This window comes from Choloepus didactylus, chromosome 2, assembly GCF_015220235.1.
Source record: "Choloepus didactylus isolate mChoDid1 chromosome 2, mChoDid1.pri, whole genome shotgun sequence".
Lineage (NCBI taxonomy): Eukaryota > Metazoa > Chordata > Mammalia > Pilosa > Megalonychidae > Choloepus > Choloepus didactylus.
The window spans coordinates 81,835,422-81,851,791 of NC_051308.1; positions in this window are offsets into that span (position 1 = coordinate 81,835,422).

Genomic DNA, 16,370 nt, shown 5'->3' on the forward strand with positions numbered 1-16,370 from the left:
GAATGTGCTCCCAGATCACCCTCACTCAGCCCTGTAGCAGCCCTTATCATACTCTGTCTCACTGCCTGCTTATCTGTTTCTCCCACTAGATCAAAAACTATTTGGGGGCCAAGTCTGTATCATGCCTTTGGCATCCTCAGAGCTCAGCCCATAGTATGCTTCCAGGTTCCCATTAAATGCTTGGGGGATATATAAATGAAGGACAGGACCACAAAGAAACAGAAGCATCCCAGTAATTCCTGGTATGTGCAGCTGGCAGCAATCTCCATTAGGTAGAGCAACAGTGGCACAGCCAATAACCAACAGTCATCCAGAATCCAGGGCAGCCTCCTGGAGCCCCAAAGACAACTCAGAGGGGCACTGAAGGCCAATCCAAGTCCCTCGGCTCAGAACAGTGTTCACTAGTCCTGCCTGGGGCCAATCCATTTGCTCCTCTCTCCCAGCCCACACGTAGCCCCGCTTCCCATCCCAATTGGAAAGGATGTCTTATTTTAAAGGATCCACCAGCCTGGGTCCTGCACTTTGATTGATCAAAGGGAGCAGACCTCGGCCCATACCACTAGGAGCTTTCGGGCAAGGGTCCCTCAGTGCTAGTCATGATCCCCAACTCCACCCACAAGCCCAGAGAGCAATTCAGTTGACATCTACAATTTGCACTGCCATTTCTCTGCTCCATTTCTTACCTCAGCACCTTAAGATGATACAGATGATAACAAGTGGCAGAGGAGGCGGTGAAGAGAGAGACCAATGTATTAATTATTCAAATTTATTCTTGTTTAACTCCAGAAATAATAAAGAGAAATTCAATATTACTGGAAAAACTGTCTAGGTAGGAGACTTTAATGTTTCTTTGACAGATCCAGGAAATACAGTATTTTTCTAATTTATTTAATCTTGTCTCCTGTAGTTATTTAAGTCCATGAATTCCTAAAATCCAGCAATATATAAATTGGAACTGAAGCCAGCAAAGGACCCTGTTAACATAAATGGAAGCACCGACTCTCCCTCACCCATACCCATCCCCACTCGCTCAGACACTGTCATTTCCCACTGCTCGGTGCCCTTTTACTCCGTGTCAGAAGGCTTTTTATTAAAAACACAAAGAGCTGTCGCAACCGAAGGCCTTGGGCTTTTGCCACCTCAAACTTACCATCCCTCTTTCCTGCTGATCAAATCCCCTCCTGGGAGTGACAGGATTATTTTAAAACTTAAAATATCATAACTGGGGCCCTAAGCCAAAGACAAGCACGTCACCTCCAGCTGATGGCAGGATTCCCTGGAATCGCTTCCGGCTGATCCTTACTGGGGCTCCAGCCAGGTGGCAAGCTCTGCCTACTCCAGATGCTGGGGCATAGAGCCTGCCCTCATTCCCCACCATCACCTTCTTCTTCTACAATGATGCCTGTGGTGGGCCCCCAAGACATCCACTTCCTAATCCTGGGAGCCTGTGAATGTAACCTTACCTGGTAAAAGGGACTTGGCAAGTGTGAGTAAGTTAAGGATTTTGTGATGAAGAATTATTCTGGTTTATCCAAGTGGGTCTAGATGCTATCACAAGTGCCCTATTTTATAAGGGGGAAACACAGGGAGATTTGACCAAGAGAAGTGATGTGACCCCAAAGGCAGAGATTGGAGTGAGGTGGCCACAAACTAAGGAATGCTGGCAGACACCAGAAACTGGGAGAAGCAAGGAACAGATTATCCAAGGGCCTAAGGAGTGCAGCCCTGGCAACACCTTGATTTCAGCCCAGTGGTGCTGACTGCAGATTCCTGGCCTGTGGAACCATGAGAGCATAAATTTCTGTTGTTTTAAGCCATCTTGTTTGAGGTAATTTGTTACAGCAGCCACAGGAAACTAATACAATATCCAAATCCCTTTCTCACCCTAGAGGAAACTCCAAATGCTGTAGCTGCAGGGAATCTGTAGCCATTCCCCTCAGCCTTGGAGGGTCCAGGGGGGTGTCCCCCTTTGTCCTGGCATGCTCCATGATAAACCATGGACACGGAGCACTTCCTGTGGACCTGGACACTTTGGTCCCAGAGGTGGTGAAGACTGAACCTGCACGTCCACGTGTCACTGCAGGAACCCCCCACCCTGCTCACGGGAGAGGAACCAGACAGGCTAGTCCTCCTTCAATTATACAGACCAGCGCCCCCAGCCATTGCCTCTATTCAGAATTCTGTTCCTCCAACTCGTCGCATGACTGGCTCCTTCCTCAGATCTAAACTAAATGTCACCTTTAGAGAAGCTGTTCCTAACACACTGTCAAAAAGAGCTCTCCCCCTGCTTTTCTCTGTCAACTGTTTGCTTTCTTCTTAGGACTTACCAACATTTATAGTTATATTATTTATTTTCTTTTTTACCTGCTGCGTATGGGTTGTTTTTTGTTTGGTTTTGTTTTGCAGTTGTTTTTTTTTTTTGGCTACCTCCCTCCAAAAGTGCAGGGACTTTATCTGTCATGTTCACCCCTGTATCCTCAGCACCAATACAGTACCTAGTAAATGGCAGGCATTTAATAAATACTTGTTGAATTAATTAATCTCTTCAGTGTAAAGGATATAAATGAAAGTGGGGACATATAGGACAAAAGGGGAAGTGGCATTTACAACCATTTCCAAGTTTGAGTCATGGGGCATCCTGGACGGTCTGGAGCCAGTGTCTCGATGGACTGGGGGTCTAGCCCAGGATGAAAGTGAATGCCCTCAATGACCCACACATGCCATGCTCATTCTAACTCTGAGCCTCTGCTTCTACCCTCCCTCTTTCCTCCCTCCATCCTTCAAGGCCTGCCAGCCCCCAGCTCTGTCCTCTATTCCACCTCCTACAGCCTCAGCCCAGCCCCTCAGTCAGGATGGAGAAGACCACAGCAGCTTCACCCCCCAAGGACTCTCATAACACCAAGGATTTATGTGCAGAGAGTTGGTCTCACAGGCTTCCTGAACTGGTAGCCTTCCCTCTTTCCTTGCGAGAGTTGAACACTTCTTAAGCTGCTCTCTTGCCTCCACTTCCTGATGTGTGCTTCAGTGTCTGAAACCACTCCCATCCAGACAGCTGTCAGAAGACAGGGCCGTAGCACCTGCACACACTCCCTCTCACCCAGTAAGCATGCCCACCTCCCAGAAACCCTGACTGCTATGCGCTCATTCATGAGTTGCTCTTGGAACCAGATCAGAATCAAAATCCTTATGCCCCTTCGAACACTGATGTAGAATGTTGGTCACTCTCCACCAAGATCCTAGCCAGAGGAGACACACTTAACCTAGATCACCCCATCCCAGATTTTCTTCCTCCTCCCACCAGCTGCTGCTTGGGTTCCTGAATACCTCAGAGCCAAGCTGCCACCATTATATCTGGGCCACTGAAACCCCACAATGGACACCAGCTGCCATGTCTGACCAGCACCTTCTCTCCTTTAGAGGTTCTGTTCCGCCCCACCTCAGTCCTGTGAGTCTGAAGGGAAAAGCCATCGCACCATCTGTGAGCCCTTCAGCCACATGGCTGGGAATATGACTTGGTCCAGCCAAAGGAGCTCATTCTCATGAACTGATTGGTCCACAGGCAAGTGTGTGAGCCAAACTGGGCCAATCAGAGTCCTTCCCTGAGATGTTATCTATGGATACAAAATGAGAGCAGCTCCCCCTTTTGCTGAAGTTGCCAGACCAGGATTAGGAGACCTGGAAATACCATCTTCTCATCACTCAAATGAAGCCTATTTGTAATACTGTGGAATGAAATCAATACAGAGAGAAGCATGAGACAGAGTGAGTGAGGGTAAGGGAGAGAAAAATGAAGGATGACATTGTTTGAAATCTTGGTCCAGTTGACCTTGATGCTAAATCCACCCCATCCTTCCCAGTTATGTGAGTTTAAACCTGCCTTTTTTATTTAAGCCATCTGAGTTGAATTTCTGTCCTAACTGAAAAAGTCCTCATACTCCATTGCTCAGTCCACACTGATCTCCTCCAAGCCAACTCCTTAATCACATACTTTCTGGGCCACTCAATGCATCCTTCACCTTCTCATTGGTTGATTGCTTCTTGATCATGCTTCCTTCCTCCTCAGCTGGTTGGAAATGCCTGGTCTTGGTTTTCCAGAGCTGGCAAAGAACTGCAGTAACAAAGTACCACAAAGTAAGTTGGCTTAAACAGAAATTTATTGTCTCACAGTTCTAGAGGCAAGAAGTCCAAAATTAAGGGGTCAGCAGTGCCCTCTTAAAGGCGAGAATCTATTCCAGGCCTGTCACTTGGCTTCTGGTGTGTGGCCAGCAAGCCATGGCATTTTTTGGCTTGTGGTGGCATAACTCGATCTCTGCTTCCATCACACGGCCATCTCTCTCTATCTGTATCCAAATTTCCTCTCCTTATAAGGGTGACAGTCATGTTGGATTAAGGCCCACCATAATCCAGTTTGACCTCATCTTAACTAATAACATCTTGAAAGATCCTATTTCCAAAAAGGCTCACATCCACAAGTCTGGGGTCCGAACTTAAACATATCTTTTGGGGAGACACAGTTCAATCCATAATATACCTCTATGCAGGGGTGTTTTCCTAAGGTGACCGTGACACCCAGGGGTCAGGGCGGGCACACGCACATGACAGGTAAATCAAACTGCAGAGGGACTGGCCCAGTTTTACAGGTTCCCAGTCCTGGGCCTCCTCAGGTCTGTGTGTTCTGGTGAGGTTAGCGCCAAGACCCAGGAGCTGGAGCATATGCCCGGCCTTGGTTACAAAGAGAGTGAGGAAGAGAAAAGCAATAAAGGAAAGGGAGAAGGGGGAGTGTTCAAAGCCCCAAAGCCGGGCTCCCCGCTTTCCTCCTCCCTTTGTCACAGAAGCCCCCCTGCTCTCGGGGAGTAGTCTCCAGGGACCCAAGCCGTCTCTGGCTGATGGAGGGCTCCCAGCACCTGGAGCCATCACTTACATCCCCATCGGGCTCTGGGGAGTGTTTTCAGCCTGGCTGATGACAGATCAGGAGAAGAAGAATATCACATACACGAGTTTCCCAAAATTAAAATGGAGAACAAGGCCTTAGGGAAGGCTGCCTAGATAATTAAAGCATTAATTCAGACTCTGGTTTGGCTGAGAGCAACAGGCTCATGAGAATGTCACTAAATTTTCCCCAATAAACGCAGGTGGTTGTGAGGCAGTCTCCTGAGCAGGGTGTGAGGCCATAAAGGACCCCCACCCCTTCCTCTCAGTCCGCTGCCTGCCATGCTCAGGGATGTACTAAGGGGCAGCAAAATTGAGGAGTCAAGGTTTTTTGTTCAAAAATGTCTCTTAGAACTTAGGGCTGGATAGGATCTGAAAAGGAAACTATGCCCAGGAAACTGAGGTACAGAGCAGGGAAGCGATTTGCCTGAGGTCACACAGCTGTTAGTAGGTAGAAGTGGAGACTGGAATTCAAATCTCCTGATGGCAGGATAATACCTTTTCCAACTTTATTCCGTCACACATAACATCCCCTACACGCGTGAGCACACACACACACACACACACAGCACAGACACACACGAATCATTTCTATACCAGCTGTCTCCTCTCTGCCCCTCAATAACTCATGAACATCTCACCTCTGAGCCTTTGTTCAAGATGCTTGCCCACCTGGAAGGCCTGTACTTCACTGTCTCTCCAATTCACCATCCCTGGGTCTTTCCTTCTCTTCCTACGATCTTCCCTTTGAACCCAGTGCTTCATTCCCTTCTTTGAACTTCTCAAGCACTCGGAGTTTTTGTAGAACACAGTTTAGCCCTGAATTCTTCCCTGTCTCCTCTTGTCTTCCCAACAAGCCTGCAGATTCCACAAGGGTTCCTCTTGGAACCTCCCCAGAGCCCAGCATGGAGTGAAAGCCCCATAACCACTTGCTCCTGGGGGACCAGGGACTCAGGTCCACGTTTTGTTCACTTTTGTGACCTTGGCCAAGCCCCACAGTGGACCTGTGCCTCTGACCCTACCCAAAAAAAACTGGCACAAACTCCATCACGGGCTATTTTATTCCACTTTGTGATGTTTCTCTGCCCCATAACAGCAGCTCACCCAGGCCTGTCCCTCCCTTCTCTCCCCTCATATCCCCAAGGGCCCCCAAAGGATGCTGCTCCCTGAAGAATCCTGAGGCAGCTCGCTGCAGTCCCTGCCCACCTTCTAGACTCACCCTGGGGGTGAGGAGCAGCAAGGCTGGTGGGGAGAGCACCGGGTCCTGGTCCTGCATCCATCACCACCTGGCTCTGGGTCCTTGGCCACATCCCATTGTCTTTCCCACTTCAGACTCTTCATCTGTTAAATGAGGACATGGGATTCTATTGCTGCTACCTACAGGCTCTACCACCTGCCCTTTTTTAAGTCTTAAGTAGACACTGATGTCTCCGTGCATGGATGCCAAGTACAGTAGCTGAAAGCAGAATGTGGCTTTAAGGTCTGGGACCAGGCAGGGGGCAGGTGAGAGGGGAAGGAGGAAGATTAGCCCTTTTCCTTTCAGTCTGGCTTGCATCTCCCAGAAGAGGGTGTGCAGTAAGCATCAGAAGGCCCGAAAAAGCTGAGGCAATGATACACCCACCCAACACAAAGACACACTCAGTCACCACCAGGAGCAGCTTCTCTGGAGCACAGCAATGGTTAATTAGATCTGGAGCCCTGAGGCTCAGCAAGACTGGGCATTGAGATAGTAACAAGTGGGACAGCCATTAAGCAAACTATACTGATCCTTCTAAGTCAGCTCCTCAGATCACTGATGTTTCCTTCAGCTGTGAAATGAAGGAAGGGACGAGATGCAGGGAGGACACAGGAAAGGTGAGAACCAGCCTCACATACGACGGGCAGACTTCTGGATTGGAAGCTCCAAGTTTAGATGTGACCCTGATTTTCTCTAGTGATCATGTGTGCCCATCTGGGACAAGCACAGCCCTCCTGTGGGGGGCACAAGGGACAACACCCCCTCCCCACACTGAAACAAAGGACTTCAAGGAATGGGACTGAGTCTGCTGTTTCAGGGTCAAACTGCACACACTTTAGGAACCACAAGTCTCAGGGTGGGAGGTATCTGGAGAAGGTGACCCTACCCATCTCCATCCTTAAGGCCAAACCCCAGAAACATGAGCATTAATGACCAAGGAGTGGTGGCAAACCAAGGAGTGGTCCAGCAGAACATCAGCCACTCTCAACGGTGGCCAAGCATCGCCTGCCGGCCCACCTCAGCAGGTGAGAGCACAGAGCCCACCGTCTCCCCGGCCCAGCCTGGCCCTGGGTAGGCAACTCTTGGAAGGTTTCCTTTGTGTTCCTGCCAGTAAGGATTCAAGCACCCGGAGGTGAGCTGTTGTACAGACTCGGTAATTAATGCCTATGCAAAGTGCCTTTTATGCCTTCAACTGGGATATTGTTATTTTTTTATAAGAAGGTGAAATATTTACCATCTTAGAGCACCTCTGAGTGGAAACATGACAGCACAATAACCAGAAAAGCCCTCTGTGGTGAAGCGGCCACCCCCACCCCACCCAACGGCTGAGGCCTGCTTGCTGTCACCCCCTCAGTCACCCGGGAGAGCTCACAGAGTCACTGAGTTTAGATTGCCATAATCCCCACCAGCGGCTGAAACAGGCAAAGTGAATGAGGGCCTGAGTCCTGAGTCACGACAGACACGGATCACTGCTGGGGGTGGAGCGGAGGCAGAGGCTGCTACTGATCTTCTTTAGTCTGGGGTGGCAGCCTGGGGAGGGGACTCCGAAGCTCTTTGGGTGCAAGTCTTCTTGAGTAAGAAGCTTGTCCATCTTACCATGCAAAAACAAGCTGCATGTTGATTCACGGTCAAAAAAGCCAAGCAACCAACTGGGATGGGAGGAAAGAAGAAAAGGAAGAAAAGAGAAGACGATTTAGAAATAGTTTTATTCTTTCATTCTTTATTTTCTACCTCTTCAGCTTAGGGAGGTTCTTGAGACTGGCTGGTTCGCTTGATAGTCAAGCTTGACAAAACAAATTAGACTAGTTCCAGGAAAACTCAGGTTAGAGCTAAAACAAACAGGCCTGGGAGGACGCTTCATTTCTGAGAAGGTGGCAGCCATTTTCAAAATGAGAAGAAGGGATCTGAATGGAGGAATTTGGAAAGGTAAAGATTTCCTTGTTCCTGGCTATATGGCAATGCAGGGAGATTCCCGAAAAAACCGTAGTCATCCTTGATTAGATCAAGACATTCAGTTGGTGAGTATTTACTGGGTGCCTACTAGGTGACTGGCTCTGTTCTCAGAAAGTCTTCAGAGGATTCTGTACCCCAGATCCAGGGAAGGCAGCCCTCGGAGTACACTGCCCAGGGTTTGATTCTGTACAATGACTCCCATGATGGTCCCAGAAGTGGTTCCATGGGAGATGGGTTTCCCAGCCACTTTCTCCCAGTATCTGAAAGGCAACTGACAGTAGACCTGGTGCCCAGAGCCTTTCTGGAATTCCCACCATTAGAGAGCCTCCCCTTTACGTGAAGGGAATGTGATTTCAAGAGCCTTAAAGAAAGGCTTTAACCTACACCTCAAATTAGCTTATTCTCCACTCAGGGAAGAGTCATCAGAGAAAAGAACTCTGCCCAAAGAATTGCAAGGAAGGATTTAGGAAAGGTCTAAAGTAACCTGCACTAATGAGGGAGAATGGGGACCGATAGCAGGAACCTAGAGCAGCCAAGGAAAGTGATGGGGTGTCAGAGGAAATCCAGATGACCCCCTTGGTGTCCTTCTTCCTTCCACTGGGGACTGCCCAGCAATCTCATCTTACAGCAAGAAACAAATCACACAAAGACCCCTGCCCTCCTATAGTCTACAGTCTACATTCTCATGGGGATATAAATGACAGATCAGATTTTTAAAAGTATAACAAATGGCAATTTCGAGGGTGATAAAGGCTAAGGAGGAAAAGATAAAACAGGGAGATGTGTTGGCTTAAAAGTTTAGAAAAGAAGATCAAGAAAGACCTTTGGGAGAAAATTACTTATGAGAGAAGATTTGAAGAAAATAGGAATTGCACTGTGGTGATGTGTAGTAAAGAATTTGACCTTTCCAAAGAAAGGCCTGGCCTTTATTCCCAGCACATAGGAGGTAACCTCTTAGCCCTTGGACCTAAGTGACAGGGGTGTCTTTGTGGTTCATGGAGGGCTCCTCAGGCCACACCTCTCGGGCCTTGTGATATAAGCCCACCCTCAGGGAGGGCACGGGCTCAAGACTGAGTTCAACCATGTAGGCAATCAGTAAGCCCCAACAGAAGCTCCAGACTCCCCAAGCTCGAGTGAGCTTCCCGGGCTGGGAATACAGCAGGCTTATTGTCACACTGGATACCAGGAAAGTAATACATCCTGAGGAAACCGGAAGCTTCACATCTGGAACCCTCCCTGACTCAGCCCAATGCATCTCTTCCTTTGGCTAAATTTCACCTGTATCCTTTCCCCATAATAAACCATAACCATGAGTATAACAGCTTTCACTGAGTTCTGTGAGTCTTTCTAGCAAATTATCTAATCTGAGGGTGGTTTGGGGAAAACTCCAAACTGGCAGTTGGTGTCAGAAGTGAGAGGGAGCTTGTGTGCACTCTTCTCTCTAACTCTGTGGTTGGACACTAACTCCTTGCAGCTGGGATCTGAAGTCTTGGACAGACTTAGCAATCTGGGAACGACTGTACCCTTAACCTCACAGTTTGGCTGACTCATGGTAGGAGAGGTCCAAAGATGAGCATTTCTGACAAAGAGAAGAGCTAGTGACAGCAGGTGTGGAGGAGAGAGGAGGAAAAGGGAGGAGAGCACTGGCCAGAACCAGGTGAATGGGCAGGAGAGCTGTAAGAGATGGGGTCATGGACGTAGCACTTGTGGACCTCTTTGACCTTTCACTGCCCACCCCCCAGCACTTCTGTCACCCTGCTACCCCCTTCAGCTATGCAAGGGCCTGCATTACACACCCTACCAGAGCTTGTCTACCTTAGGCAAAGCCCTGGGCTTTTCCCTTTCTTATCCAATTGCCCATCTAAAATGTCAGGTGCCCTTCCTTCAGGAACACCTGGTCCTTCACAAGAGAGAGGATGACAACAAGACAGCTGTGGGAGAGGCAAAGCTTGCCCTCAGTGCCTGCAGCCCCTCTTTCCTGTGACCTCCCCTTCACTCCCTGCAGCAGCAGTCAGTCCCCCAGGAGCCCAGCGGCCTCATGGGCTCCCTGCGCTCTCTTCCCCTCCATCAAAACCCGGAAAAGCTCTGTTCAGTGGGTCCTGAGAGGACCCTGGGCTGGGAGGTGGATCTAGGCTCTGCCCTGGCTCAGCCACTCAAGAAGCTGGTAATCCTGCGCAAGTCATCAGACCTTCCTGGGCCTCGGCTTCTTCACTTGCAAAATGAGGAACTTCAGTAGACTGTTTCCACCATTGTTTCCAGGCCACGGTGAGCCTCACTCTCTGCCAATAAACCCATCCTCACCAGCATGGTCACTTGTTTCTCCTCTCAGGCAACATGTTGACACTCTAAAAGTGGCCAGGCCATATAGTTACCCATGCACAATGCCCAGAAGAGGCTCAGAAGCTGACATACCCTAAGGCATTATTTTCAGGCCCACAGGCTTCTCAGTGTCCAATTCACACCACGGTTTCAGCCACCCATCCATGGACTTGGCCTGTGGCTGCACTGCACGATGAGGAGAAGTGAAGCAATTCCATGTATGGTCAGTCCTTCGTGAGCCAGCATTTAATATTCCCAGGGTTTACACTGACTGTGAGAGATTCCAATCTCAGGGTCTGCAGTGCTCGTATGAAAAAGCTTTACAAGGAATTTAGCCACCCACATTCCAAGGTAATCATCGCAAATCAGTATAACAGGTTATAAGGTTATAGCTCACCCTGAAAAGAAGCTTCTCCCTGCCTCCACTCGCCAAGGAGCACTGGAGAGTGAGAGCAGAGCTGAGTCCATAGACCCTGACGGCTCACCCTCAACAAGTCTGAGGCAAGGAGGGGCTCCTGGACTGGCACCCCTGTTAAATTGGGTAACAGGGAGTTGGCTAAGACTACTGGAAGTTCTGACAGCCCCACTGCACTGTCTTTAATCCCAGTGTCTAGCCTGGTTCACCTTTCCTTACACAGACAAAATTCAGTTTATTATACGGTGGCCTGTGGATCATGGGTAGGAAGAGTAGATAAGGGGGAGGGACTTGGCTAACTTGGAAGAATGGCCTCCCGTCTTGATAAACACCGAGGCTGACTTGGGCAGTGTAACCCAGGGAGACAGTCAAGGCTCTTGCCTGCAGGTACTTTAAGAAAAAGACATAAGGTTCCCAGGCAAACAGTCAGTCCAGAAGCCTCACTATTATCAGTCAACAAAAGCCCACCCTCTATGTGGCTCCTTTTCCATTTAACGAATCCTCTAGAATTCATGTGAAATGCAGGTAGGGATGTTGGGCAGGGAAGACATACATAGTGCAACTTGGCCGGCCTTACCCAATGTCTGCCTAAGACAAACATCACTGTCAACAACCCAGACCTCTGGTTTTCCCCCTACAGCAATTTTTCAGTCCTTTTGTCTGAGGAGGGGGCAGGGGGCACCAGGAAGACTGAGTTCTTCCCTCTCTTTCTTGCAGCTGCTCCTATAACCTCTTTGCCTCCTCTGTGGTGATTCTTCCAAGACTTTTAGGTAAAAAAAAGCACCTGCACTCTCAGAAGACTTCAGGGGTGGAACCAAACTCCCAATGGCCTCTCCACGCTGAGGGTCTGCCTTCGAGCCTCAGTTCAAAGCCTGAGACGGCATCCTTGGGAAAGGAGCAGTACTAAATGTGCCTTGGAGTGAACAGTGAGTCCAAAAGGAAGTTTTGCTGTTGGAAGAGAAAGAGCAAGTGCTTGGAATGTGTGCAAGGCAGAGTGTGTACTAAGTATTAATTTATCAAGAGGTACTTATTGAGAGGTTGCCTCAACAGATGTGATGCCAGCTGCTGGGATACGACTGTGAATAAGCTCTGGTCATTGCCCTGAAGAAACTCACAGTGGCAAAGAGGAGACAGAAATGAAGAGGCTCTTACTACAGAGCAGTGGGATGGGGGCTAACAGGAGTGCTCAATGAACTGGGTCTGAGACTCTTGAGGGCTGATAACACGGTGACAGGAAAGGCTTCCTGGGGGAAGAGGTACCTAAGGTGAGACTTGGAGGCCGAGCAGGATGGCCAGATGAAGGGGTGGGGCGAGGGAAGGACCTGGAGATAAAGAGAACACAGTACTCACACAAGCCTGCTGTCATTTTATGTATGTGTGGAGTAATGGAGGCGGCAACTGGAAGAAAACAAAGCTGGAGAGGCGGGACCCAATCAGGCATAGCCTAGAGGCTGCAATGAGAAATTCGGCCTCTGCCAGTCAGGCTGTGAGGTCATTGGAGGTGATACTGAAGAAAAGCAGTATCACCAGAGTTACTTTTTGGATAGATCGCTTACACCACACGGCCAAGAATGGGATCAAGGGGGCCAATTAGGAAGCGTTGCCTAGTTGATTCCTGTAGGTAAATACATAATAAATATCTCAAACTTCGCAGAGCAAAACAGGGATTCTTTATATCCCCCTCCAACTCTGTTTTCTGCATCCCCTCTCCTGCCACCAGGCCTCCCTTTATCAGTAAATGGTACCCTCATCCACCCAGATGCTCAAGCCAAAAATCCAGGAGGCATCCTTAATTTCTGTTTCCCTATCACCACCACTATCCACATCCTATCTATCCACAAGTTGGCTGACATCACCTCTATAAATACTTCCCCAATCCAATTCCGTAGAGACCACCCCAGCCCCAGCCCACTCACCGCTTACCTAGAACCTCTGCAGAGTCTGCTAAGCTGTCGCTCTCCTTCCACTCTTGGTTCCTTTCTACCCATTTGTCACACAGTAGCCAAAAGGATGTCTTTAAACATTTGTATTGTGAAATATATGTTTATACAAAAAGTACCCTAAACAAAAATGTACAACTCTGATTTATCACAAAGTGAATACATGTGCAAACACCACCCGGGTCAAAAAAAAAGCAGTATTACCAGCCCCCCAAAAGCCCCCTCTGTGTTCTCTCCCTAGCAATGTCTCTCCTTCCCTGCCAAAGATAACCACTATCCTTTTAATGTAATCGCTTCCTTGACTTTTCTTATCGTTTACCACCAAACCATGTGTCAAAAGCCTCAGTTTTGATTTTGGTTAGTATTTGAACTCTATATAAATGGAATCATATGGCAGATATTCCTCTGTGCTGGGCTTCTTTCACTCAGCGTTAATGTTTATGAGATTCATCAATGTTGTGTGTGTAGCTGTCGTTTGTTCATTTTCATGTCATTGTGTATTTCATTATGTATCCATTCCACTGTTGGGCATTTGGGTTGTTCCAGTTTTTCAACTATTGTGAATAAGCCTGCTACGAAGAGTTTGTTGCATGTCTCTCAGTGTCAGAACAGTCTTAAAACATGGATCAGACCAACTCATCACTCTGCTCAAAATCCACTAAAATCTTCCTGTTATACTTAAAATACAATCCAAATTCCTTACTGGGACTTACAAGGCCCTTGCTTCCTTCTCTGACCTCATCTCCTACCTCAGTCCCCCTTGCTCACAATGCTTCCACCTCCCTTGCTCACAATGCTTCCACCTCCCTAGTCTTTTGTTTCTGGAACATGCCAAGCTCACACCTACCTCAGGGCCTTCACACTTGTGCTTATCCCCCAGAGCTTGGCATTGTTGGCTCCTTCTTGTCAGTCAAGTTTTAGGTCAAATATCATCTCCTCAGACATCTCCCATGACCCCCTAATCTGGAATAGACCAAAAGACTCTCACATTCCCTTGTTTTGTCTTCTTCACAGCACTCTTCATGAAGGAAAGCCATCTCAGTCATGGGTCTGTTTACTTGTTTATTGTTCATCTCCTCCCACCTCCCTGAACTCAGGGACTTTGCCTTGTTCACGCTGCATCCTCAGCACCTTGGACAGTGTCTGACATACAGTGAGCATTCAATAAAAACTTGATGAATGAATAAATGTTTGGTCCAGGAAACATAGTCACATAACTGGTCTAGAGCAAGCTGGGAGGGAGAGGGAAAGGGGGAACAGAATAGAGAGCAGTGAATACTTTTGAAGACAACAAAGGAAAAAATGAAGAAAGGAAGGGAGTTAGGAGATGAATGCTGATCGGCACTGTGTTCTGTTCTCTGGGCCCAGGGTTTCACTTTTGCCCCTTGCAGGCCTGGCCTCTGGTGTACTGGAGAGCTGTGTGCCCCATGCAGGCTGAGAACCATAGAGAAGGTTCCCTGTGAGGTAGAGAACACTGAACCTCCTTCACAGCACAAGTCAACCCTTGCTCAAGTAGCAGAATGAGTGAAGCTGCCTTTGATCCCTGTCTAGACGAGGAGAGAGGAAGGTAGGGGTGTATCAGTATTCTCTCTGAAAAGTCAAGGCAACAGTATGAGATGATTCAGATTGTCAACCTGCCACATGATGGCTAGGAATGACAAACTTCCCCATTTACTGCCTCAGCAAACACCCAGGAGCAACAGAAGCCAGCACAAGCCCTTGTTCTCTCTCGGCCAGGCTGTGGGGTGTGCTCCAAGCAGTTTAGGGTCCAGAGCATCAAGTCTGGGGCTGCAGTGAGGGAGGGTTGGGGTGGGGAACAGAAGGTATCCTCCTGGAGGTGGGATAGAAGAGCAGAGTCACAGGGAGGAAAGAGGAAGGGTCTGGGTGGACCTGGACTGGAAGGCGAGAGGCTTAAGTTCTGTCCCAGTCCATTCCTACCTGTGTGACCTCAGGTGGCTTCTTAATCTCCCCAAGTGTCAATGACTTCAATGACGTCATCTTCAAAATGCCCTCTTTGTCAACATCTCAAGGTTTTTGTAAGGATCAAACGAAATCACAAAAAATGAAAAGAGCTTTGTAGACAAATGTAAGATGACAACAATGGGCCTGAAACAGACTTCTCCAGAAAGTAAAAACAGATAGTAAATCACTGGCCAAGTTTGGAATAAGGAGTAGTGTTTGGGAGGATTTTTTTTAGGGACACTTGCAGCACCCAGGCCAGGAGGTTGGGAGACTTCCAGTAGTATAAATACCAAGAGTGCGAGATCTCTAGTAGTTAAGAATATGGATCCTTACAATAACAAATGAAAACAACACAAAAACCCCAAGAAAATTTAATAAGAAATATGCAAGGTGTATGAAGAAATGTTTCATTTAAAACACTATTTAAGAGCATAGGGTATCGGGGAAGGCTTATTGTAAAGATTCCTAGATCATAAGCTCTTATAGCAGTCACATCTATTCCTGAGTTGTTATGGTTATTTCTAAATTCTGAGATGCTGGGCTTTTTGCGTGTAACTTGGTAGTTCCCCGGAACTTTGGTTATCTGTGTGACACCTGAGACTCAGAGCTAGAGTTCTGAAGCTATGAAGGTCAGCATTACCTCATACAGCAACTATTAAAAAAGCTGAAAAAGAGTTCAGATTTCAATTAGAGATATGAATGAAGCTGATCTGGTTAGGACTAAGACAAATAAGACTGAAAGGTAAAGAACAATATTGACTGTGTTTTAAAATTTCAACTTCTGTGTGAAACCAAAGGAAGAGATATTCGGTGCAAAATTTATATTTTCTGTAGCACACTATCTAATTTAACTTGTATGGTCAGTTTGTTAGAACACCATAATTACACAGAACCTTGAATAGGGAGTGAGCTCTTGTTGGTCTGTACAGGTTAATGTGATGGCCTAATACATCCCAGAGTAGTTTGTACAGAGAATAAAAAAGTATTTGCAAAGTCCCCTTGAGTGACTGGGGAAAACGTGGAAATATTAAACTTCCCCACCTGAGGAATTCCTAATATTATTGCAAGCATGGGAGACTACCAATTTAATAGGCCAAACCCTCGACCATGGGGCTTGCCCTTTTGAAACTTATTCCTACAAAGGAGCAGCTAAACCTACTTATAATTATGCCTACAGATCACCCCCAGAGAACTTCTTTTGTTGCTCAGATGTGGCCTCTCTCTCTAAGCCAACTCTGCAGGTAAACTCACTGCCCTCACCCCTATGTGGGACATGACTCCCAGGGGTATAAATCTCCCTGGAAATGTGAGACATGACTCCCAGGGATGAGCCTGGCCCTGGCATAATGGGATTGAGAAAGTCTTCTTGGACCAAAAAGGGGGAGAGAAATGAAACAAAATAAAGTTTCAGTGGCTGAAAGATTTCAAATAGAGTCTAGAGGTCATTCTGAAGGTTATTCTTATGCATTATATAGATATCTCTTTTTAGATTTTAGTGTATTGGAATAGCTAGAAGGAAATACCTGAAACTCTTGAACTGCAGTCCAGTAGCCTTGATTCTTGAAGATGTCTATATAACTATATAACTTTTACATTGTGACTACATAATTGTGAA